Consider the following 26,717-nt stretch of genomic DNA (forward strand, 5'->3'; position numbering starts at 1 on the left):
AAGCATAAATTTCAGTCACACTTTTGAGGATTTGACATGTTAAGTTCAAACATCTGTAAAGAAAAACTAAAACACACAAGATTACATTTACACAGTTAAAATTATCCTTACTGAACATTCACCGAATCACACAACACTGCTGTTGTGGGAAATCACCCCTCGGAGTCAGATTTAAAGATTCAACATGCAGTTTATTGGACAAAGCTTTGGGAGAAGCGCTTGGCACTCCGCAGTGCTCGCAGTCACCTTCTCAATTTTAAAAATGGCAGCTGAGCTTCTTTTATACATTTCAAAGAGTCTACAAGTACAGACATTAGCAGTTATCACATCATTAGCCAATTACGCCCCGCTAGCAACGACTGACCTCGTTAACAAAACTTATTGTTTCGGTTCTGCTTTATCTTAAGCTAAGTCGATCATCTGGACCTCACGGTCTGGTTTTTTTGTCTGTTCCACAGTAATTGGACAATAACAGGATGCAACTCAAAGGTTAGTTCGTTGTGCAATGTCTATGCCTAAGTCAGCAGATTTTAACGTCTTTCCACAGAGTCTATTTTGTACCAGGTAACCATCTTGTATCTTCTAATTTCGGGATTCCCTCTGGCAGCGTCTCACCTTTACTCCAACAATTCCCCCTTTTGGTCAGGATCATGCTCTAATATTCCGATGGACCAACAATAGCAGCGTCGTGGGTCCGGCAATTGATCAGCCTGACCCGTAACGAACAGGTCACGCGTTCACAGGTAAACCTCCACCTTCTCGCCCTTTCCTTCGTTGTCATCATCTTCCTCGGCGTCTTCGGGTGTTCCCATTAGATGCTATTCTTCGGTGACCACACTGACCCCTGGCACGATCCGAGCCATCATGACTTTACAGCAGACATTAAAACATCCGATAATCAAGCAACACAATTATTATTACAACGAGAATAATTAGTCCATGCATTAAATAAGACCCTCAGGATTCCCCCCAACAACCATTCGAGCCAGCTATTCCCCTTCTTGGGGCCTTGTCTAAAGTAATCGAGCTGCTTTCTGATGTCATTAATGGCTTGGGTGATGTTGTAAGATTCATCTGTAACATACGTGATACATTTGTCTCCCATTATTGTGCACACTCCCCCCTGCTGGGCGAACTGATAGTCTGCGGCACAGCGGGTCTGCTGTGCGCACAATCTTAATTCAGCCAGTTCTTGGTCGACGGCCTCCAGTCCCTTTGATGTGCTGTTTCCCAGAATGGTGAATCCGCAGATGAGATCGTTTCTATTTTTGGCACTAATTACTCCTGCTGCCCCCGTCCCGCCCGCCCCCAGAGACAGGGCTCCCATGAACCCGTAGCCGAGTGACGATCCCAGTGTGACCGGGACCTCCCAATCGGCACAGGATTCCTTGCTGATGGCCCGGGTTACTATCTTCCGCCGGATATGCCCTTTTTGAGGGCATGGAACAGTGAGTGGTCCTATTGTTTCGGCTGCAAAGAGGACCGGGTTGGTGTTGCCATCGTGAAGATGCCATCGAGGAGGAACTCAAATCCCTTCTTGGCTCGGTAACATGTAACATCCTGGTTATTGGTCTGTACGAACTGTATATACCGCCAATTGCTCGGTTCACTTAAGTTTCCGCCCGATCCTACCAATTAGTGAGTATCAAACGGGTCTGTCCATGTGGCTGAGCTGACATGAGTCCCATTACACTGACCGCAAATGAGTTGCCTCCCCGCGGTTACGTTCAGGCATCTTTGCTCGTTACGGGTACAAGTGAACTGGCCTCTGTTTACCCGACAGCGCTGACGGGCGCACTGCGTCTTTATACAGGGAACACTCTTGGGGACCAAGGCATATGCACACCCCCCCATCCTTGCCCCGAGAAGCAAAGCGGGTAGCTTGTATCGTCTGAGCGTACCCTCCTTCCCACTCCCCGGAGCCCCCTGCACACAGGATCTGTGGAGTTTATTAGTTCCACACATCATAAGGGCGGCACGGTAGCACAGTGGGTTAGCACTGCTGCTTCACAGCTCCAGGGTCCCGGGTTCGATTCCCGGCTCGGGTCACTGTCTGTGTGGAGTTTGCACATTCTCCTCGTGTCTGCGTGGGTTTCCTCCGGGTGCTCCGGTTTCCTCCCACAGTCCAAAGATGTGCGGGTTAGGTTGATCGGCCAGGTTAAAAAATTGCCCCTTAGAGTCCTGGGATGTGTAGGTTAGAGGGATTAGCGGGTAAAATATGTGGGGGTAGGGCCTGGGTGGGATTGTGGTCGGTGCAGACTTGATGGGCCGAATGGCCTCCTTCTGCACTGTAGGGTTTCTATGATTCTATGATCTTCCCTGTATACCCTTCCTATATTTGCCTGTATGTCCCTTACAGGGTCCGTCCGAGGTATCCGCCGTATATAAGTCTTGGGGGGGTCCACCCAGGGGTGGCCACAAATAGGGCCTCTACAGATTGGGCTCAAGGGTAACACACGGTTCGATTACCGTGTAAATGTACATGAGCCTTGTAGAATAAGTTATCTTTTAGCCCTGCCAATCTTACAACCGTGACAACATAGAGCGATGCAATCATATACACTATCTTAGGCATGTTCGCCACAGGCAAGTATTAATCTTATTACTCTATATTAACAACTTCCCAAAGGCTGTATTGCCAACCCGAATCTTGCTTGTTGCCGTCACCTGTTTTGGGGAAAGCTCTCTGGTTACTTTAACATCACTCATTCGTTGCTTTGTATAATTTCAGCTGGGTCCAGTGTTTCCATCCACCTTTCCCCCTTATGTCCAGACAGGCACGGGTATCTCCGCTGATTACGACCTCACGTGGCCCCATTCCATTTTGGCGCAAATCTTGGTTTTTCAGGTGATGTTTTTACCATGACGCGACGTCCCGCCATCGGGACGCCGGGGAGCATTTCAAGCTCTCTCTGTGCGTCTCTTTCTTCCTGATTATCTCTTACTAAATTGGGTGGCACGGTGGCACAGTGGGTTAGCACTGCTGCTTCACAGCTCCAGGGACCCGGGTCCGATTCCCGGCTCGGGTCACTGTCTGTGTGGAGTTTGCACATTCTCCTCGTGTCTGTGTGGGTTTCCTCCGGGTGTTCCGGTTTCCTCCCACAGTCCAAAGATGTGCGGGTTAGGTTGATTGGCCGTGCTAAAATTGCTCCTTAGTGTCCTGGGATGCGTAGGTTAGAGGGATTAGTGGGTAAATATGTAGGGATATGGGGGTCGGGCTTGGGTGGGATTGTGGTCGGTGCAGACTCGATGGGCCGAATGGCCTCCTTCTGCACTGTAGGGATTCTATGATTCATTCTATGATTCTAAATTTACGCACCCCTTTTAGTTGGGCGCTTAGTTCCAAAACATATCGTTTAATTTTGTCTTTTAGTGGGCCCACATCGGCCCCACCTCTTATGATGCTTTCTGGCAATTGCATCGCCCTTCCTGTCATTAGTTCATGAGGGGTTAATCCGGTTGTCCGGTTTGCCGTGGCTCTTAACTTCATAAATATAGTCGGTAATACTTCTGTCCACGTTTTTCCTGATGTTTGCATGGCCTTGGCAAGGGCATTCTTACGGGTTCTGTTCATGCGTTCCACCATTCCAGAACTCTGCGGGTGGTAAGGGATGTGGAAGTTTTGTTTTATTCCCATCAGTTGGCACACTGTTTTTAGCACCTTTCCGGTGAAGTGCGTCCCTTGATCCGAATCAATTTGTATGGGTAACCTTGGGATTATCTCCTCTGCCAATATTCTAGCCACTGTGGTAGCAGTACAATTTCTGGTAGGGAACGCTTCTACCCACCTGGTAAACTGGTCTATGACAACCAGACAATAGGTTTTGCCGTGGGATTGTGGTAGTGGTCCTGTGAAATCCATTTGCAGATGTTCCCAGGGCCCCTTTGGTCGGGGCCGGTGTCCCATCTTAATTTTTATGGGTCGACCGGGGTTGTAGTGCGCGCACGTCACGCATCGGTGACAGTGTCGGGCTCTGTCCCTCCCCATCTCTTCCTCACAATCTTAACACTGCTACCCAACTTCCTCTCAGGTGAACAACCCTAACTTCCTCAATCTATCCATGGAACCGATTAACCTCTCAGGTAATCGCCCTCAATCTTCCCGGCAACTCTGCTCAACGCTTCAACGTCTTTCCCAGAGGTTGGTGCCCAGAATGGGCACGAGTTGAGACCAAGCTAGTGTTTATTAAAAGGTTTAAGAAAACTTCAGCCGTTACCTCACTGAATGGCAATACTGACTTAAGGGGATAAATGGCCACCTCAAATTCTTATCTTCCTTATTTGGAGATTATATGCAAAACAGCAATAACCACATTGGTGTACAATGGGTTTAAGGTTGAAGCAGGTTTGGCTCCATACTTAACCCATCCTACACCTGACTAGAGTCCTTCATCGCCCATGACAAAATATACGCTTCCCTACGATCGAGTCCAATCCTACAAGTCCCTTGCCTCCCCGCCCACCCCCCCCCGCCCTCCATAGGAAGCCAAATTTTGACCTTAATATGAAAATGCCAATTTAAAGTTGAGATAACGTTTGCAAAAACAATGCAGCAGGACAATTGTGGGATTGCAAAAACAAACAGCTCCAGACTTCTAATATTTCTTAAAATTGCTTCCAGAGGAAATTGTTTGAGGCATTCTAGCAATTCGGGGGCAATGAATAATGCAGAGAAGATAGAATTCAAAGAAAATGTGTTTCCAAAGTCCCAACGGTACAGTTGTTCCAAAGCAATATGGGTTTTACCAACATAACCTTGCGTAAAGCCAATCAAGAATATCAAGGTATGTGAAGCGCTATCAGTTAGGCAAAAGACTACTTGTGCGCCAATACAACTGTAGGCTTTTATTCATTACAGAACTAGGAGCACATCCTAACAGGTAACCGACCCGGACTGAACAAGGGGAAGGAAACAGCCACCTTTATACGAGGTGACAAGGAGAGGAGCCGGCAGGGGGTGCGTCCAGGCAGGACAAACACAACAACGGTGGTCCAGGCAGGACAAAGGCACAACTGTAGTCCACCGCAGTATGTATGAACACAAAATTGGAGCAAGAACTCTTCAAGCACCATCACCCACTTCAATCTGGCGACACCTCAGGCCCAGGATTCAGATTATTGCTCCAGTAATTGTTGTCTTAGTGTGGATCAAATAACACTTTGCACTGGCTTTTTGGCTGCAGCTGGACATCCATTCATTTGTACGTAATCCTATCAAAAGACATCGCTTTCCCCATTAAAATCACACGTCATACAGCTCCGATCTTTATCTGGTATACTCTTACATTATCTCTAATTTGATCATTGGTTTACGTGCAAAGTGCCGCACCACAGTACTTCACAAAATGCCACTACCCGAGCTACAAAGAAGTGCATTCAAATGCTGAGCGCCAACGTTTAGCTGCGTTGTGCAAGTTATCTGGGTGGGGCTCACATTCTGAACAGACTGGTTGTCCAGCACTCATGATATCCAATCCGCAACTCAAAACGCTGCACTAGTAACAGAGCAGTTCCATGCATTTCTACAGAAAAAGATCTGTATGGAAGTAATAAAGGCCAAACCAATGTTTTAGAAACTGAGCGATTTAACGACGCTGGACTATTCAAGTTAATTTGTAAACCGAGGTTAAATTCAGATTTTGCTGCACAATTCCACAAGTTGAAAATCAGTTCAGTGAGAGTACAAAGAACAAAGAACAGTACAGCACAGGAAACAGGCCCCTCGGCCCTCCAAGCCTGTGCCGCTCCTTGGTCCAACTAGACCAATCGTTTGTATCCCTCCATTCCCAGGCTGCTCATGTGACTATCCAGGTAAGTCTCAAACGATGCCAGCGTGCCTGCCTCCACCACCCTACTTGGCAGCGCATTCCAGGCCCCCACCACCCTCTGTGTAAAAAACGTCCCTCTGATATCTGAGTTATACTTCGCCCCTCTCACCTTGAGCCCGTGACCCCTCGTGATCGTCACCTCCGACCTGGGAAAAAGCTTCCCACTGTTCACCCTATCTATACCCTTCATAATCTTGTACACCTCTATTAGATCTCCCCTCATTCTCCGTCTTTCCAGGGAGAACAACCCCAGTCTACCCAATCTCTCCTCATAGCTAAGACCCTCCATACCAGGCAACATCCTGGTAAACCTTCTCTGCACTCTCTCTAACGCCTCCACGTCCTTCTGGTAGCGCGGCGACCAGAACTGGACGCAGTACTCCAAATGTGGCCTAACCAGCGTTCTATACAGCTGCATCATCAGACTCCAGCTTTTATACTCTATACCCCGTCCTATAAAGGCAAGCATACCATATGCCTTCTTCACCACCTTCTCCACCTGTGCTGCCACCTTCACGGATTTGTGGACTTGCACACCCAGGTCCCTCTGTGTTTCTATACTCTTGACGGCTCTGCCATTTATTGCATAACTCCTCCCTACATTATTTCTTCCAAAATGCATCACTTCGCATTTATCCGGATTAAACTCCATCTGCCACCTCTCCGCCCAATTTTCCAGCCTATCTATATCCAGCTGTATTGCCCGACAATGCTCATCGCTGTCCGCAAGTCCAACACCAGGCCATAAACCTAAAAGGCAAAATATCAAAATTCCATCAGCACCAATCCATGTCCATTCTGTGCTGTTCATATTTCTCCAATGGCTCAGTCATTATTTCAAAGACTCAAGTAACTATCCAACTGATGTGAAACGGACAGGCCTTGTGACATGGCTTTTATACCCAATGGAGTAAATTTCACAACACTTGAACAGAGCTCCTAAATCTAATGCCTTGGAACCTTTTTAATTCCTTACTAAAGGGTAGAAACCATCTTGATGCAAATATATTTCCCTTTTTAATAAAATTGTATTAAGAAGAAAAAGATCCCCCTGGTGAATTTTAGAATTTACTGCAATTTGATCGTCTTCCTCAACTGCGAAGTACAAAGTACTTATTTAATAAGTGTTCCATTTCCTTGTTACCCAACTGGGATTTCTTGCATGTAATGGGTCTATTATTTATTAAATATCTGGGTTTTGATCGCAAAGTACTTTCATTTATGCTTTTTTTAGAACAAACTCTGCTTTTATTCTTACAGCTGTTCCAATCTGCAGGATTCCACTTTTCCCTGCCCTAACTAGTTGGTGTGTATCCCTGAAGTGCAGTTGGTGTCCCACCCAGACTGTGTCTAGTTCCGCCCAGAGTTTCGTATTTGCGCCTCTGGGGTTGTAGTCTACCCAGGGAGGCCATTATCTGTTGTCTCTCGCCCGGGGTGAATGGGTTGTAATGTGTTGTCGGCTGCGCGACCGTTCCCCCCACCACCTCCCGGGTTACTGGCGCCAGGTTACGCTCTGCCGTTATTCCTTCTTCTGGGGGGGGGGCTGTCACTTCCTGTTGCGCTGTCTCATCAGAGGGCAAAGGGCCCCAATAATTCTCTTCTAATAATTGATTCCTTTTCTCTAATTCCCTTACCCTAGATTCTCGTTCCTTAATTTTATCCTGATCTTCATTCCACTTTTTAGTGGAAGCGGCTACTTGTCCAATTAGTCCAGCTCATTGACGTACTAATAATACCCCTGCCTTTTGTGTTTTGTCTTTTCCCCATCTACCCACTTTCTCTGTTGTTCGAAGGTCAGAGAAACATCCCAGCCATCCTTTTGCATCTTCTTAATCAACGAGTGTCTGTCTGTCATATATTTCTCAATAAGGGAACCCGCAGCTCCCCACCTAGTTTCCTTACCTGCTATCTTGCAGACTTCTACGCTCCGGCCACGATTCCCTCCTCAGCAACGTGTTTCCTCCACCGGAGTCCCCCTTGTTGGGGTTTCTATTTATACTCACGGCCAAGATTACCTTCTCAGCAACGTGTTTCCTCCACCGGAGTCCGGCTCTAGGTCAGGGTGATCAGTTCCTTACCGCTTTACAACTTAACCGACAGACTAACAAAATTACACAACTTTATGCAAGCGGATGGCAAACTCTGCGTTTGTTCGCCACTCCAGTGTTTGATGCTAGATGACCTTTAATGCTTGTGCTTCACGATCCGAAGTGCCTTGGTGCCTCTACGCCCACTTCAGGGTCCTGACCTTCGCGTGGGGGATTTCCCCTCTTAACAACCGGTCTAAGGCTGCGCGTCTGAGACAGGCACTTCCTTGTCCTTAGTCGATCAGCACAAGCAATCAATTCCTGTTTCTATCTGATAGTCCCATAAATTCCCCTAATTTTCACCCGTTTTTAACTGCATTGTTGGCTCAGTCTGACTCTCACAGTTCAATAATCTGTACTCCAGTTCGCTGATCGAGGCCAACCGGTCAACTCACCAGCAGTGAGATCTTGCCGACTACGCCAATTTGTTGTGGGAAATCACCTCTCGGAGTCAGATTTAAAGATTCAACATGCAGTTTATTGGACAAAGCTTTGGGAGAAGCGCTTGGCACTCCGCAGTGCTCGCAGTCACCTTCTCAATTTTAAAAATGGCAGCTGAGCTTCTTTTATACATTTCAAAGAGTCGGCAAGTACAGACATTAGCAGTTATCACATCATTAGCCAATTTTGACAAGTGCATACATTAGCAGTTATCACATCCTTAGCCAATTATGCCCCCCCCCAAGCAACGACTGACCTCGTTAACAAAACGTATTGTTTCGGTTCTGCTTTATCTTAAGCTAAGTTGATCATCTGGACCTCACGGTCTGGTTTTTTTGTCTGTTCCACAGTAATTAGACAATAACAGGATGTAGCTCAAAGGTTAGTTCGTTGTGCAATGTCTGTGCCTAAGTCAGCACATTTTAACGTCTTTCCACAGAGTCTATTTCTTCCAGGTAACCATCTTGTATCTTCTAATTTCGGGATTCCCTCTGGCAACGTCTCACTTTTACTCCAACACTGCAGTGCAGAAGAGGCCCTTCAGCCCATCGATTCCACACCGACGTGTGAAAGGCCCTGACCTGCCACCATCCTTGAATGTTTTGGCGTGCCAACTATTCATCCAAGTACTTGTTGAAGGATGTGAGGCATCCTGCCTCCACCACTCTCCCAGGCAGCGCATTCCAGACCATCACCACCCTCTGGGTAAAAATGTTTTTGCTTAAATCACCCCTAAACCTCCCACCCCTCAATTTTAACTTGAGTCTTAATTCCAGATTTATTTTGAATTGAATTCAAATTTCACAATCTACCATGGTGGGATTTGAACCCTGAACATGAGCTGCCTTTCTGGATTAATAGTCTGGCGATAATACCATAGGCCATCACCTCCCCACTGACGTGAGAAAGCACAAATTTCAGCCACACTTTTGGGGATTTGACATGCTCAGCTAAAACATCTCTTAAGAGAAGAAAACTAAAACACACAAGATTACAGTTACACAGTTAAAATTATCCTTACCGAACATTCGCCCGAAGAGATTCCTGCTTCGTTAACATTGTGAAGTTGGTGTTTGTGAAGTAATTTTTAAAATTGTAAAAAGAGGTGAAAGTGTTGCATGGTCCCTTTAAAAAAGGTAGTGTTTTTTTCTCTACTTAAGAGTTTTTTTAAAAGATGCAGGTGCATATAGAGTACACAGACTGAAACATTGCACCAAAGGTCAGACAGCAGTGTTGCCCAGACAACAGGCTGTTTTTGAATTTTAGCCAATCAGTTTACATCAGGCACTTGTTAGATTTCAAATTGATGTTTTGGCAACCTGAGAACCAATCATATTGCGGGGGATGTGGATGCGTCATCACAGGTATAAAAGAACAGGCAGTGGGACAAGAGGCAAAGACAGCAACGGCCACCTGCCAGAGTAACAGCCTCATTTATGTCTTAAGGCAAAACCTCATCTCGACAGGGCGGCACGGTAGCACAGTGGTTAGCACTGCTGCTTCACAGCTCCAGGGTCCCGGGTTCGATTCCCGGCTCGGGTCACTGTCTGTGTGGAGTTTCTCCTCGTGTCTGCGTGGGTTTCCTCCGGGTGCTCCGGTTTCCTCCCACAGTCCAAAGATGTGCGGGTTAGGTTGATTGGCCATACTAAAAATTGCCCCTTAGAGTCCTGAGATGCGTAGATGCCGATGTCTTGGCAGGGGAGGGAGTTTAGGAGTGTGATATATGTATGGGATTACATATCCGAGGTAACGCGACCCCTTCCATCTGACAGGGAGCCAAGGAAATGCCCCATCCCCACAAGTCCAACATGTTCCATTGAGTTGGATAAGTGTTACCTCCTCTAAAGCAATAAGAAATATTGCAAGATTGGTCATGACTGGGTGGACTCAGGCGTAGCCAGTTGGTTCAATCGACCATGTGTTCACACTCACTCATGCCCAAGTTTTCCCCTTGGCCTTCCACGTTTCCAGCACAATATATCCCTTTTGGATTTAAAGCTGAACTAGGAGCTGGTTCCCCGAGGTCAGTGGTTCCCAAAGGGTGCGGCGCGCCACACTGGTGTGGCGAGAGAGGATGGCGAGTGTGGCGGGAAGATTCAGGGACAATCAAACAAACATTTAAACATGGAGAGATATTTTCATGGAGCTGCATTGTTTTATACTTTCTGGATGTCCCAAGATACTCTGACCTTTCCCCCTCTGGGACCGGGTGTCCCAGTGCGTTAGATACACTGTCCTTTCCCCCTCTGGGACCGGGTGTCACAGTGCGTTAGATACACTGTCCTTTCCCCCTCTGGGACCGGGTGTCACAGTGCGTTAGATACACTGTCCTTTCCTCCCTCTGGGACCGGGTGTCACAGTGCGTTAGATACACTATCCTTTCCCCCTCTGGGACCGGGTGTCACAGTGCGTTAGATACACTGTCCTTTCCCCCTCTGGGACTGGGTGTCACAGTGCGTTAGATACACTGTCCTTTCCCCCTCTGGGACCGGGTGTCACAGTGCGTTAGATACACTGTCCTTTCCCCCTCTGGGACCGGGTGTCACAGTGCGTTAGATACACTGTCCTTTCCCCCTCTGGGACCGGGTGTCACAGTGCGTTAGATACACTGTCCATTCCCCCTCTGGGACCGGGTGTCACAGTGCGTTAGATACACTGTCCTTTCCCCTCTCTGGGACCGGGTTTCACAGTGCGTTAGATACACTGTCCTTTCCCCCTCTGGGACCGGGTGTCACAGTGCGTTAGATACACTGTCCTTTCCCCCCTCTGGGACCGGGTGTCACAGTGCGTTAGATACACTGTCCTTTCCCCCTCTGGGACCGGGTGTCACAGTGCGTTAGATACACTGTCCTTTCCCCCTCTGGGACCGGGTGTCACAGTGCGTTAGATACACTGTCCTTTCCCCCTCTGGGACCGGGTGTCACAGTGCGTTAGATACACTGTCCTTTCCCCCTCTGGGACCGGGTGTCACAGTGCGTTAGATACACTGTCCTTTCCCCCTCTGGGACCGGGTGTCACAGAGCGTTAGATACACTGTCCTTTCCCCCTCTGGGACCGGGTGTCACAGTGCGTTAGATACACTGTCCTTTCCCCCTCTGGGACCGGGTGTCACAGTGCATTAGATACACTGTCCTTTCCCCCTCTGGGACCGGGTGTCACAGTGCGTTAGATACACTGTCCTTTCCTCCTCTGGGACCGGGTGTCACAGTGCGTTAGATACACTGTCCTTTCCCCCTCTGGGACCGGGTGTCACAGTGCATTAGATACACTGTCCTTTCCCCTTCTGGGACCGGGTGTCACAGTGCGTTAGATACACTGTCCTTTCCTCCTCTGGGACCGGGTGTCACAGTGCGTTAGGTACACTGTCATTTCCCCCTCTGGGACCGGGTGTCACAGTGCGTTAGATACACTGTCCTTTCCCCCTCTGGGACCGGTTGTCACAGTGCGTTAGATACACTGTCCTTTCCCCCTCTGGGACCGGGTGTCACAGTGCGTTAGATACACTGTCCTTTCCCCCTCTGGTACCGGGTGTCACAGTGCGTTAGATACACTGTCCCTTCCCCCTCTGGGACCGGGTGTCACAGTGCATTCGATACACTGTCCATTCCCCCTCTGGGACCGGGTGTCACAGTACGTTAGATACACTGTCCTTTCCCCCTCTGGGACCGGGTGTCACAGAGCGTTAGATGCACTGTCCTTTCCCCCCTCTGGGACCGGGTTTCACAGTGCGTTAGATGCACTGCCCTTTCTCCCACTGGGACCGCGTGTCACAGTGCGTTCGATACACTGTCCTTTCCCCCTCTGGGACCGGGTGTCACAGTGCGTTAGATACCCTGTCCTTACCCCTCTGGGACAGGGTGTCACAGTGCGTTAGATACACTGTCCTTTCCCCCTCTGGGACCGGGTGTCACAGTGCGTTAGATACACTGTCCTATCCCCTTCTGGGACCGGGTGTCACTGTGCGTTAGATACACTGTCCTTTCCCCCTCTGTGACCGGGTGTCACAGTGCATTAGACACACTGTCCTTTCCCCCTCTGGGACCGGGTGTCACAGTGCGTTAGATACACTGTCCTTTCCCCCTCTGTGACCGGGTGTCACAGTGCATTAGACACACTGTCCTTTCCCCCTCTGGGACCGGGTGTCTCAGTGCGTTAGATACACTGTCCTTACCCCCTCTGGGACCGGGTGTCACAGTGCGTTAGATACACTGTCCTTTCCCCCTCTGGGACCGGGTGTCACAGTGCGTTAGATACACTGTCCTTTCCCCCTCTGGGACCGGGTGTCACAGTGCGTTAGATACACTGTCCTTTCCCCCTCTGGGACCGGGTGTCACAGTGCGTTAGATACACTGTCCTTTCCCCCTCTGGGACCGTGTGTCACAGTGCGTTAGATACACTGTCCTTTCCCCCTCTGGGACCGGGTATCACAGTGCGTTAGATACACTGTCCTTTCCCCCTCTGGGACTGGGTGCCACAGTGCGTTAGATACACTGTCCTTTCCCCCTCTGGGACTGGGTGTCACAGTGCGTTAGATACACTGCCCTTTCCCCCTCTGGGACCGGGTGTCACAGTGCGTTAGATACACTGTCCTTTCCCCCTCTGGGACCGGATGTCACAGTGCGTTAGATACACTGTCCTTTCCCCCCTCTGGGACCGGGTGTCACAGTACGTTAGATACACTGTCCTTTCCCCCTCTGGGACCGGGTGTCACAGTGCATTAGATACACTGTCCTTTCCCCCTCTGGGACCGGGTGTCACAGTGCGTTAGATACACTGTCCTTTCCCCCTCTGGGACCGGGTGTCACAGTGCGTTAGATACACTGTCCTATCCCCCTCTGGGACCGGGTGTCACAGTGCGTTAGATACACTGTCCTTTCCCCCTCTGTGACCGGGTGTCACAGTGCGTTAGATACACTGTCCTTTCCCCCTCTGGGACTGGGTGTCACAGTGTGTTAGATACACTGTCCTTTCCCCCTCTGGGACCGGGTGTCACAGTGCGTTAGATACACTGTCCTTTCCCCCTCTGGGACCGGGTGTCACAGTGCGTTAGATACACTGTCCTTTCCCCCTCTGGGACCGTGTGTCACAGTGCGTTAGATACACTGTCCTTTCCCCCTCTGGGACCGGGTATCACAGTGCGTTAGATACACTGTCCTTTCCCCCTCTGGGACTGGGTGTCACAGTGCGTTAGATACACTGTCCTTTCCCCCTCTGGGACCGGGTGTCACAGTGCGTTAGATGCACTGTCCTTTCCCCCTCTGGGACCGGGTGTCACAGTGCGTTAGATGCACTGTCCTTTCCCCCTCTGGGACCGGGTGTCACAGTGCGTTAGATACACTGTCCTTTCCCCCTCTGGGACCGGGTGTCACAGTGCGTTAGATGCACTGTCCTTTCCCCCTCTGGGACCGGGTGTCACAGTGCGTTAGATACACTGTCCTTTCCCCCTCTGGGACCGGGTGTCACAGTGCGTTAGATGCACTGTCCTATCAGTCAATCAGACTGGAGGACTCAATCACAATATTCAACATTATTTCCTTAACCAACCACATTCCACCTGTCAACAGGAATAGGAGACGATTCGCTTCGTGCCCATGTAGGTTCCTTCCCCTTTACCTGGGAAACCTAACCCAGTCACCAAGGCCATTATTAACATCTGTGACCTTTAATTGTTGAAATGAGTCACTCTTTCGCTGGAACCTGGGCCTCCTTTACCGGCTTGAGAGACCGCCCCAGCCTCGCGACCCATGAACGAACCCCCTCCCTTACATACCAGGCCTGTGGTTAAACCTTCGCCTTTCGCATACCCAGAAACAGAGAAGAGAAGCTGCCTTTCTGTGCTCCATTGTATTGACGGAATTTGTTCTGTCTCCCACTGTGTTTCCCATCATGCTGCATTCGGAACAAAGTTGGCCAAGGCGCACAAGGCAGGGTTGAAAATACAGTTGAAGCTGATCATACTTGGTTAATGTGTGGGTGTGCAGTTTATAACACCTTTGCAGTTTATAATATCTTTGTATATATTGTTCCATGCACATTGTGAATTCTCACTATATATATATATAAGGCACTTTATAATGACCTTAACCTAAACTACTTATTATAACTAAACTAAAATGAAGGGTCAGACACGAGAATTCTATACTTTTGGATTTAAAGCTGAACTAGGAGCTGGTTCCCCGAGGTCAGTGGTTCCCAAAGGGTGCGGCGCGCCACACTGGTGCAGCGAGAGAGGATGGCAAGTGTGGCGGGAAGATTCAAGGACAATCAAAGGAACATTTAAACAGGGAGAGATATTTTCATGGAGCTGCATTGTTTTATACTTTCTGGATGTCCCAAGATACTCTGTCCTTTCCCCCTCTGGGACCGGGTGTCCCAGTGCGTTAGATACACTGTCCTTTCCCCCTCTGGGACCGGGTGTCCCAGTGCGTTAGATACACTGTCCTTTCCCCCTCTGGGACCGGGTGTCACAGTGCGTTAGATACACTGTCCTTTCCCCCTCTGGGACCGGGTGTCACAGTGCGTTAGATACACTGTCCTTTCCCCCTCTGGGACCGGGTGTCACAGTGCGTTAGATACACTGTCCTTTCCCCCTCTGGGACCGGGTGTCACAGTGCGTTAGATACACTGTCCTTTCCCCCCTCTGGGACTGGGTGTCACAGTGCATTAGATACACTGTCCTTTCCCCCCTCTGGGACCGGGTGTCACAGTGCATTAGATACTCTGTCCTTTCCCCCTCTGGGACCGGGTGTCCCAGTGCGTTAGATACACTGTCCTTTCCCCCTCTGGGACCGGGTGTCACAGTGCATTAGATACACTGTCCTTTCCCCCTCTGGGATCGGGCGTCACAGTGCGTTAGATACACTGTCCTTTCCCCCTCTGGGACCGGGTGTCACAGTGCGTTAGATGCACTGTCCTTTCCCCCTCTGGGACCGGGTGTCACAGTGCGTTAGATACACTGTCCTTTCCCCCCTCTGGGACCGGGTGTCACAGTACGTTAGATACACTGTCCTTTCCCCCTCTGGGACCGGGTGTCACAGTGCGTTAGATACACTGTCCTTTCCCCCTCTGGGACCGGGTGTCACAGTGCGTTAGATGCACTGTCCTTTCCCCCTCTGGGACCGGGTGTCACAGTGCATTAGATACACTGTCCTTTCCCCCTCTGGGACCGGGTGTCACAGTGCGTTAGATACACTGTCCTTTCCCCCTCTGGGACCGGGTGTCACAGTGCGTTGATACACTGTCCTTTCCCCCCTCTGGGACCGGGTTTCACAGTGCGTTAGATACACTGTCCTTTCCCCCTCTGGGACCGGGTGTCACAGTGCGTTAGATACACTGTCCTTTCCCCCCTCTGGGACCGGGTGTCACAGTGCGTTAGATACACTGCCCTTTCCCCCTCTGGGACCGGGTGTCACAGTGCATTAGATACACTGTCCTTTCCCCCTCTGGGACCGGGTGTCACAGTGCGTTAGATACACTGTCCTTTCCCCCTCTGGGACCGGGTGTCACAGTGCATTAGATACACTGTCCTTTCCCCCTCTGGGACCGGGTGTCACAGTGCGTTAGATACACTGTCCTTTCCCCCTCTGGGACCGGGTTTCACAGTGCGTTAGATACACTGTCCTTTCCCCCTCTGGAACCGGGTGTCACAGTGCGTTAGATACACTGTCCTTTCCCCCTCTGGGACCGGGTTTCACAGTGCGTTAGATACACTGTCCTTTCCCCCTCTGGAACCGGGTGTCACAGTGCGTTAGATACACTGTCCTTTCCCCCTCTGGGACCGGGTGTCACAGTGCGTTAGATACACTGTCCTTTCCTCCTCTGGGACCGGGTGTCACAGTGCATTAGATACAATGTCCTTTCCCCCTCTGGGACCGGGTGGCACAGTGCGTTAGGTACACTGTCCTTTCCCCCTCTGGGACCGGGTGTCACAGTGCGTTATATATCACTGTCCTTTCCCCCTCTGGGACCGGTTGTCACAGTGCGTTAGATACACTGTCCTTTCCCCCTCTGGGACCGGGTGTCACAGTGCGTTAGATACACTGTCCTTTCCCCCTCTGGTACCGGGTGTCACAGTGCGTTAGATACACTGTCCCTTCCCCCTCTGGGACCGGGTGTCACAGTGCGTTAGATGCACTGTCCTTTCCCCCCTCTGGGACCGGGTTTCACAGTGCGTTAGATGCACTGCCCTTTCTCCCACTGGGACCGGGTGTCACAGTGCGTTAGATACACTGTCCTTTCCCCCTCTGGGACCGGGTGTCACAGTGCGTTAGATACACTGTCCTTTCCCCCTCTGGGACCGGGTGTCACAGTGCGTTAGATACACTGTCCATTCCCCCTCTGGGACCGGGTGTCACAGTGCGTTAGATACACTGTCCTTTCCCCCTCTGGGACCGGGTGTCACAGTGCGTTAGATACACTGTCCTTTCCCCCTCTGGGACCGGGTGTCACAGCGCGTTAGATACACTGTCCTTTCCCCCTCTGGGACTGGGTGTCACAGTGCGTTAGATACACTGTCCTTTCCCTCCTCTGGGACCGGGTGTCACAGTGCGTTAGATACACTGTCCTTTCCCCCTCTGGGACCGGGTGTCACAGTGCGTTAGATACACTGTCCTTTCCCCCTCTGGGACCGGGTGTCACAGTGCGTTAGATACACTGTCCTTTCCCCCTCTGGGACCGGGTGTCACAGTGCGTTAGATACACTGTCCTTTCCCCCTCTGGGACCGGGTGTCACAGTGCATTAGATACACTGTCCTTTCCCCCTCTGGGACCGGGTGTCACAGTGCGTTAGATACACTGTCCTTTCCCCCTCTGGGACCGGGTGTCACAGCACGTTAGATACACTGTCCTTTCCCCCTCTGGGACCGGGTGTCACAGTGCGTTAGATACACTGTCCTTTCCCCCTCTGAGACCGGGTGTCACAGTGCGTTAGATACACTGTCCTTTCCCTCTCTGGGACCGGGTGTCACAGCACGTTAGATACACTGTCCTTTCCCCCTCTGGGACCGGGTGTCACAGTGCGTTAGATACACTGTCCTTTCCCCCTCTGGGACCGGGTGTCACAGTGCGTTAGATACACTGTCCTTTCCCCCTCTGGGACCGGGTGTCACAGTGCGTTAGATACACTGTCCTTTCCCCCTCTGGGACCGGGTGTCACAGCACGTTAGATACACTGTCCTTTCCCCCTCTGGGACCGGGTGTCACAGTGCGTTATATACACTGTCCTTTCCCCCTCTGGGACCGGGTGTCACAGTGCGTTAGATACACTGTCCTTTCCCCCCTCTGGGACCGGGTGTCACAGTGCGTTATATACACTGTCCTTTCCCCCTCTGGGACCGGGTGTCACAGTGCGTTAGATACACTGTCCTTTCCCCTCTGGGACCGGGTGTCACAGTGCGTTAGATACACTGTCCTTTCCCCCTCTGGGAGCGGGTGTCACAGTGCGTTAGATACACTGTCCTTTCCCCCTCTGGGACCGGGTGTCACAGTGCGTTAGATACACTGTCCTTTCCCCCTCTGGGAGCGGGTGTCACAGTGCGTTAGATACACTGTCCTTTCCCCCTCTGGGACCGGGTGTCAGAGCACGTTAGACTCCCTCACCTCCGATCTTATCTTGTTTATGTACGTAATTCTAAAGTATTTCTCAAAACACCCTGAGGTCAGGCCTGTTGGCCTTATATTGTTTTATTACTTCCCTTCCGTAGTTAGTGATTATTTATCAAAACTCGTTGCATTCTGGGGTAGTGCCGGTTGATTGGAAAACGGCTAATGTTACGCCGCTGTTTAAAAAAGGAAGGAGACAAAAGGCGGGTAACTGTAGGCCGGTCAGCTTAACGTCTGTAGTAGGGAAAATGCTGGAATCCATTATTAAAGAGGAGATAGCAGGGCATCTGGATAGAAATGGTTCGATCAATCAGACGCAGCATGGATTCATGAGGGGAAAGTCGTGCTTGACGAACATGTTGGATTTTTATGAAGATGTGACTAGGGCGGTTGATGGAGGAGAACCGGTGGATGCGGTGTTTTTGGATTTCCAAAAGGCGTTTGATAAGGTGCCCCATAAAAGGCTGCTGAAGAAGATTAGGGCACACGGAGTTGGGGGTAGTGTGTTAAAGTGGATTGGGGACTGGCTATCCGACAGGAAGCAAAGAGTCGGAATAAATGGGTGTTTTTCCGGTTGGAGGAAGGTAACTAGTGGCGTGCCGCAGGGATCGGTACTCGGGCCGCAACTGTTTACCATTTATATAGATGATCTGGAGGAGGGGACGGAGTGTAGTGTAACGAAGTTTGCAGACGACACAAAGATAAGTGGAAAAGTGAATCGTGTGGAGGACGGAGAAGATCTGCAGAGAGATTTGGACAGGCTGAGTGAGTGGGCGAGGATATGGCAAATGGAGTATAACGTTGAGAAATGCGAGGTTATACACTTTGGAGGAAATAATAACAAATGGGATTACTATCTCAATGGAAACAAATTAAAACATGCTACCGTGCAAAGGGACCTGGGGGTCCTTGTGCATGAGACGCAAAAGCCCAGTTTGCAGGTACAACAGGTGATCAAGAAGGCAAATGGGATGTTGGCCTATATTGCGAGGGGGATAGAATATAAAAGCAGGGATGTCTTGATGCACCTGTACAGGGCATTGGTGAGGCCGCAGCTGGAATACTGTGTGCAGTATTGGTCCCCTTATATGAGGAAGGATATATTGGCATTGGAGGGAGTGCAGAGAAGGTTCACCAGGTTGATACCGGAGATGAGGGGTTTGGATTATGAGGAGAGGCTGAGGAGATTGGGTTTGTACTCGTTGGAGTTTAGAAGGATGAGGGGGGATCTTATGGAGACTTATAAGATAATGCGGGGGCTGGATAGGGTGGAGGCGGAGAGATTCTTTCCACTTAGTAAGGAAGTTAAAACTAGAGGACACAGCCTCAAAATAAAGGGGGGTCGGTTTAAGACAGAGTTGAGGAGGAACTTCTTCTCCCAGAGGGTGGTGAATCTCTGGAATTCTCTGCCCACTGAGGTGGTGGAGGCTACCTCGCTGAATATGTTTAAAGCGCGGACAGACGGATTCCTGATCGGTAAGGGAATTAAAGGTTATGGGGATCAGGCGGGTAAGTGGTACTGATCCACGTCAGATCAGCCATGATCTTATTGAATGGCGGGGCAGGCTCGAGGGGCTAGATGGCCTACTCCTGCTCCTATTTCTTATGTTCTTATGTTCTTATGTAAGATAAGCAGAGTCAGCCTTAGTTTGACCTTACTGTACCTTACCTTATATAAACGATCGGGAAGAAGGTGTAACTGGGGTGATCAGTAAGTTTGCGGACGACTCAAAATTGGCAGGACTTGCAGATAGTGAGGAGCATTGTCAGAAGCTACAGAAGGATACAGATAGGCTGGAAATTTGGGCAAAGAAATGGCAGATGGAGTTCAATCCTGATAAATGCGAAGTGATGCATTTTGGTAGAACTAACGTAGGGGGGAGCTATACGATAAATGGCAGAACCATAAAGGGTGTAGATACGCAGAGGGGCCTGGGTGTGCAAGTCCACAGATCCTTGAAGGTGACGTCACAGGTGGAGAAGGTGGTGAAGAAGGCATATGGCATGCTTGCCTTTATAGGACGGGGCATAGAGTATAAAAGTTGGGGTCTGATGTTGCAGTTGTATAGAACGTTGGTTCGGCCGCATCTGGAATACTGCGTCCAGTTCTGGTCGCCACACTACCAGAAGGACGTGGAGGCTTTGGAGAGAGTACAGAGGAGGTTTACCAGGATATTGCCTGGTATGGAGGGGCTTGGTTATGAGGAGAGATTGGGGAAACTGGGGTTGTTCTCCCTGGAAAGACGGAGGATGAGGGGAGACTTAATAGAGGTGTATAAAATTATGAAAGGCATAGATAGGGTGAACGGTGGGAAGCTTTTCCCCAGGTCGGTGGTGACGTTCACGAGGGGTCATAGGTTCAAGGTGAGGTGGGGGGGAGGTTTAACACAGATATCAGACGGACATATTTTACACAGAGGGTGGTGGGGGCCTGGAATGCAGTGCCGGGCAAGGTGGTGGAGGCGGACACACTGGGAACATTTAAGGCTTATCTAGACAGCCACATGAACGGAGTGGGAATGGAGGGATACAAAAGAATGGCCTAGTTTGGACCAGGGAGCGGCGCGGGCTTGGAGGGCCGAAGGGCCTGTTCCTGTGCTGTATTGTTCTTTGTTCTTTTGTTCTTTGTACTAGTTTGGGCGAGGGTCAACTGGTTTAGCAGCTGCTTTGTTCTGTGGTTTTGTGTTAGTATCACCTCGAGCAAGTAGCCACTTTTCCCATCATGCCATTATTAGTTTGTTCCATATCGCATTCCCTCCTTTTGTCATATCGTGACAACTATCTAACTGGGTCTATCCATAACTCGATTGACAATGCACTTGCACAAACAGTCAAGCAATCCTATCCCCAGTAGCAGCAGAAGCAAGAGTAAGAAGGCCTTAACGATCCAATCAAACAACGCATGTCCCAGCCATCCTCGCCATCCTGGCGGGTTATCATCATGAAACTCTCGGCCAACCTCTTGAAGCTGGATCTGCCTGCTTTTTAATGTGGTCAGCCAGGGTAGTGATATTGTCAGAGGCATCTGGGATCTCAGTACAGCACTCCTGACCTATAATTGCACCCGTTCCTCCCTGCGAGGCTAACAGGTAGTCCAAAGCCATTCGATTCCCATTCTATCCTATCCCCACCCATCCCTGATTGATTTTGTCGTAAAATCCATTCCACGGTCTCTGCCAAATGGAACGGGAGGGATTGGAGAGGTATCCCTTCTTTGGAATGGACGGGGATGTGAGTATAAACCCAACATTTACTTACATTCACTCTTTTAGCATCAATATATGACATATGCAGATAAGTATTAGCATGCAGTCTCTGGTTAGCTTGTCTTTTTACTGCCATGTGTCCATCAAGTCCACAAAGTCCAAAAAAAATATGATGAAGATCTTCATCTGGTATTCGTCTCTGAGTCGGATGTTATCTTCTTACCATCTGCCATAGAATCATAGAAACCCTACAGTACAGAAAGAGGCCATTCGGCCCATCGAGTCTGCACCGACCACAATCCCACCCAGGCCCTACCCCCATATCCTAACATATTTTACTCGCTAATCCCTCTAATCTACACATCTCTGGACACTAAGGGGCAATTTTAGCACGGCCAATCAACCTAACCCGCACATCTTTGGACTGTGGGAGGAAACCGGAGCACCCGGAGGAAACCCACGCAGACACGAGGAGAATGTGCAGACTCCACACAGACAGTGACCCGAGCCGGGAATCGAACCCAGGTCCCTGGAGCTGTGAAGCAGCAGTGCTAACCCGCTGTGCCACCGTGCCGCCCTTTTTATAGCAAGTCAAGTGTGTATTGTCAGATGGACCCAACTTGAATGTCCTTCAAGCTTGACGGCAGTCGGTGTTGTCAGTCGCACTTGGAAGGGCCCGATCCAGCGCTGTCCCGGCTTCTGTCTTTCCCAGTTCCTCGCTCGTACGAAGCCGCCAGGTTTGATAACGGGATATCGAGAGACGTCCGTCCCTGTGATCACTGGGACATATGGCTTGTCTCACCTGTGAGTGGAGAAACTTCAGAGAAAGTGTTAATTGCTTCAAATAACTGTGCATCTGTTCCCCCGTCACATGGAGGTCGACTCCCTCTAAGGGTTTGTCAAGGGCATCCCAGGGAGTCCTCATTGGCCGACCGTAGACTACCTCTGCAGCTGACAATCCGGTCCGCGAATGGGGAGTCACCCGCATGTGAAACAGTGCCAAGGGCAACACCTTTAGCCAACTTAACCCCGTTTCTTCAGTCAATTTAGATAATTTTTCTTTTAAAGTCAAGAACAAAGAACAATACAGCACAGGAACAGGCCCTCCAAGCCCGCGCCGCTCCCCGGTCCAGGATTGAATCCTGAATCCAGGATCCCCGCCCAATTTTCCAGCCTATCTACATACCAATATCCTATCCACCGAGCTGTCCCTCACAGCTACGATGCTTTGTTCATCACAACCTATTAACTCACCCCCACCCCCCCCATTCCAGACCATGTGATCTCCAGGGAGAGGCGAAAACCCAGAGTGAAAACCCCAGGGCCAATATGGGGAAACAAAATCTGGGAAATTCCTCTCCGACCCCCTGAGGCGATCGAAACGAGTCCAGGAGATCACACTGGCCCTGATTGGAAAATGCTTCCCAACCCTAGTCATTTCCACTTCCATGAACACCATATGAATTCCCTGCCCCCGAGACAGGTTCCCAACTATCCGCAGTCTCGCTCTGTACTGGCACCAGCAAGATGATCATAGAATGAAGCCTTGAAACGAGAAACAAGGAACAATTAGCCCGCGCCGCTCCCTGGTCCAAACTAGACCACTCTTTTGTATCCCTCCATTCCCACTCCGTTCATATAGCTGTCTAGATAAGTCTTAAACGTTCCCAGTGTGTCCGCCTCCACCACCTTGCCCGGCAACACATTCCAGGCCCCCACGACCCTCTGTGTAAAATATGTCCTTCTGATATCTGTGTTAAACCTCCCCCCCCCTTCACCTTGAAGTCCCGTCGGCTCTTTCCACAGTTGCCTGCGGGTGATACACGCAGTGCAGTTGTTGTTTAATTACGAGTGCTTGGCACAATTCAGTATTGATCCGAGACACAAAATGTGGTCCGTTATCCGAGCTCACCATTTTGGGTACCCCGAAACGGGGAAATAACTTCTGTCAACAATAACTTCACCACCGTATGTGCAGTCCAATTCGTGGCGGGGAAGGCTTCAATCCATTTACTAAACACATCGATTATTACTCGGCAATATTTATAGCATTGTACTTTTGGTAATTCAATGAAATCAAGCTGTATACAGGCAAAAGGACCATCTGGCAAGGGAGTGGTTCTGGGAGGGCATTTCATGCCATTACCCTGACTATTTCTCATGCAAATGAGGCATCGATCCAGCCGCGTTTGCGCTGCTGTATTCAAATCTGGGTGCCACCAAGTCTTTGGAAGTAGCTGTCCCATTCCCTCCTCGCCGAGATGGGTACAAGAATGCAAATAGTCAATAAGGAGTGGGAATGAGAATCTGGAATACACACTTGACCAACTGGAGTAAGCCAGAGGTCCCGTGTCAAGGAGGGCCAACACCCCATTGGCTCCCATAGTTTGTGCTCGGAATCAGAGGTGTCCGTCTGTAAATGTCGAACCTCAGTTCTCTCTGGCATTCCCTCCGTCCCCGATGCAGGTACCCGATTTAGAGCCTGATTACCCTCAGTGGGAACAATCACAGAGGCTATTGCGGCTGCCCCCTTCGCAGCTGAATCAGCACGGGCATTCCCTAATTACACAGGAGTGTCCCCCCTTCGTGCGTGTGTGCAGCACATTTAATAACAGCCGATCGATGAGGAAGCTGAACAGCGTCGAGGAGATTTTTAACCCAAAGCTAGGGGATCAACTCCTCCTCTTCCTCCGTATCGCCTGAACACGACTTCCCCGGGTCGGTGGTGACGTTCACGAGGGGGTCATAGGTTCAAGGTGAAGGGGGGGGAGGTTTAACACGGATATCAGAAGGACGTATTTTACACAGAGGGTGGTGGGGGCCTGGAATGCGCTGCCGGGCAAGGTGGTGGAGGCGGACACACTGGGAACGTTTAAGACTTATCGAGACAGCCACATGAACGGAGTGGGAATGGAGGGATACAAAAGAGTGGTCTAGTTTGGACCAGGGAGCGGCGCGGGCTAATTGTTCCTTGTTTCTCGTTTCAAGGCTTCATTCTATGATCATCTTGCTGGTGCCAGTACAGAGCGAGACTGCGGATAGTTGGGAACCTGTCTCGGGGGCAGGGAATTCATATGGTGTTCGTGGAAGTGGAAATGAATAGGGTTGGGAAGCATTTTCCGATCGGGGCCAGTGTGATCTCCTGGACTCGTTTCGATCGCCTCAGGGGGTCGGAGAGGAATTTCCCAGATTTTCTTTTCCCCATATTGGCCCTGGGGTTTTTCACTCTGGGTTTTCGCCTCTCCCTGGAGATCACATGGTCTGGAATGGGGGGGGTGGGGGTGAGTTAATAGGTTGTGATGAACAAAGCATCGTAGCTGTGAGGGACAGCTCGGTGGATAGGATATTAGGATGTAGATAGGCTGGAAAATTGGGCGGGGGAATCCTGGATTCAGGATTCAATCCTGGACCGGGGAGCGGCGCGGGCTTGGAGGGCCGAAGAGCCTGTTCCTGTGCTGTATTGTTCTTTGTTGTTCTTTGTAATAGGGAAACAGCGGCATGCCGTGGAAACTGGGAGGATCCTCCTGTTGTTTAACCTGATGGGCTCGCCCAATTTGTTTCTCACCCGATGGTCTTGTTGTCGGGAAGAATCCCTTGTACCAGTGCATTCAAGGGAGTCGAGTCGCAAGGCAAAACATTCAAAGCGTTTTTCTTTATTGTACAATTACTGGGAACCCAGGGAGAACCAACGTAACCAGCTCCGAAACAGTGGCTTGGCCATGCTGATCTCAATCCTTTCACATCAGCTCTGGATCTTTATCGGGATCCAAATTCGAGCGGGAACATTTGATTGTGCATTTTTACAATATGTATAAAGTGGTCTGTCGGCTCAGGAAGTTCTCTGGGAGGCTTGTCAATTTGCATCTGTATGGTGTGTGTTTGTGTTAATGGGACTACCTGTTCTTGCCCCGGGTGTTTTAATGTGTTTCCCATTATCCGAACTGGCCTCATTGTTTTGTGTCCGTGTTCCCTGCTTGCGAGATTAGGTGTTAATGTCATTTTGTCCTGCCGTGTGTAGGGAGATTTAATCTAATCTTTTATTCCTTTTACCCTAGTTTGTTAAGTTTCTCTGCCCGCCTTGGCCATTTTATTCCTGTAATATTTTATTGACAGTCTGGTTATGCCATATAGCCCACTCTCGGTCTTGACTCGCAGATATCCCGATCTTCCTTGGCCAAAGGCCGGTTTAAAATGCAGCTTCGCGCTGTTGCTGGGCAGAATAAGGGTCTTTCGTTGGCTTTGAAATGTAAAGGTCTCTCAGCTGTGCAGAGGGGGTTTGAACGAATATCCATCCGGGTGTTCCCCTCTGCATTGTGGGCACGTTAAGAAGGTTAAGGCTCATGGGATACAAGGAGAAGTGGCTAGATGGTGGAGAACTGGCTTGGCCATAGGAGACAGAGGGTCGAAGGGTCTTTTTCCGGCTGGAGGTCTGTGACCAGTGGTGTTCCGCAGGGCTCTGTACTGGGACCTCTGCTATTTGTGATATATAGAAATGATTTGGAAGAAGGTGTAACTGGCGTAATCAGCAAGTTTGCGGATGACACAAAGATGGCTGGAATTGCGGATAGCGAAGAGCATTGTCGGGCAATACAGCAGGATATAGATAGGCTGGAAAATTGGGCGGAGAGGTGGCAGATGGAGTTTAATCCGGATAAATGCGAAGTGATGCATTTTGGAAGAAATAATGTAGGGAGGAGTTATACAATAAATGGCAGAGTCATCAGGAGGATAGAAACACAGAGGGACCTGGGTGTGTAAGTCCACAGATCCTTGAAGGGGGCAACACAGGTGGAGGAGGTGGTGAAGAAGGCATATGGTATGCTTGCCTTTATAGGACGGGGTATAGAGTATAAAAGCTGGAGTCTGATGATGCAGCTGTATAGAACGCTGGTTAGGCCACATTTGGAGTACTGCGTCCAGTTCTGGTCGCCGCACTACCAGAAGGACGTGGAGGCATTGGAGAGAGTGCAGAGAAGGTTTACCAGGATGTTGCCTGGTATGGAGGGTCTTAGCTATGAGGAGAGATTGGGTAGACTGGGGTTGTTCTCCCTGGAAAGACGGAGAATGAGGGGAGATCTAATAGAGGTGTACAAGATTATGAAGGGTATAGATAGGGTGAACAGTGGGAAGCTTTTTCCCAGGTCGGTGGTGACGATCACGAGGGGTCACGGGCTCAAGGTGAGAGGGGCGAAGTATAACTCAGACATCAGAGGGACGTTTTTTACACAGAGGGTGGTGGGGGCCTGGAATGCGCTGCCAAGTAGGGTGGTGGAGGCAGGCACGCTGGCATCGTTTAAGACTTACCTGGATAGTCACATGAGCAGCCTGGGAATGGAGGGATACAAACGATTGGTCTAGTTGGACCAAGGAGCGGCACAGGCTTGGAGGGGCCGAAGGGCCTGTTTCCTGTGCTGTACTGTTCTTTGTTCTTTGTTTGTTATGAATGGTGCCAATATGGCTCTTGGAAAATTCCTACCCTCACACTGCCTTTCCGCCTTATCCTGGTTACTCTCCCAAAGGTCACATTCCAACCTCAACGTTTCCCAATCCTTTGA

This window comes from Mustelus asterias, unplaced genomic scaffold (genome assembly GCF_964213995.1).
Source record: "Mustelus asterias unplaced genomic scaffold, sMusAst1.hap1.1 HAP1_SCAFFOLD_2018, whole genome shotgun sequence".
NCBI lineage: Eukaryota > Metazoa > Chordata > Chondrichthyes > Carcharhiniformes > Triakidae > Mustelus > Mustelus asterias.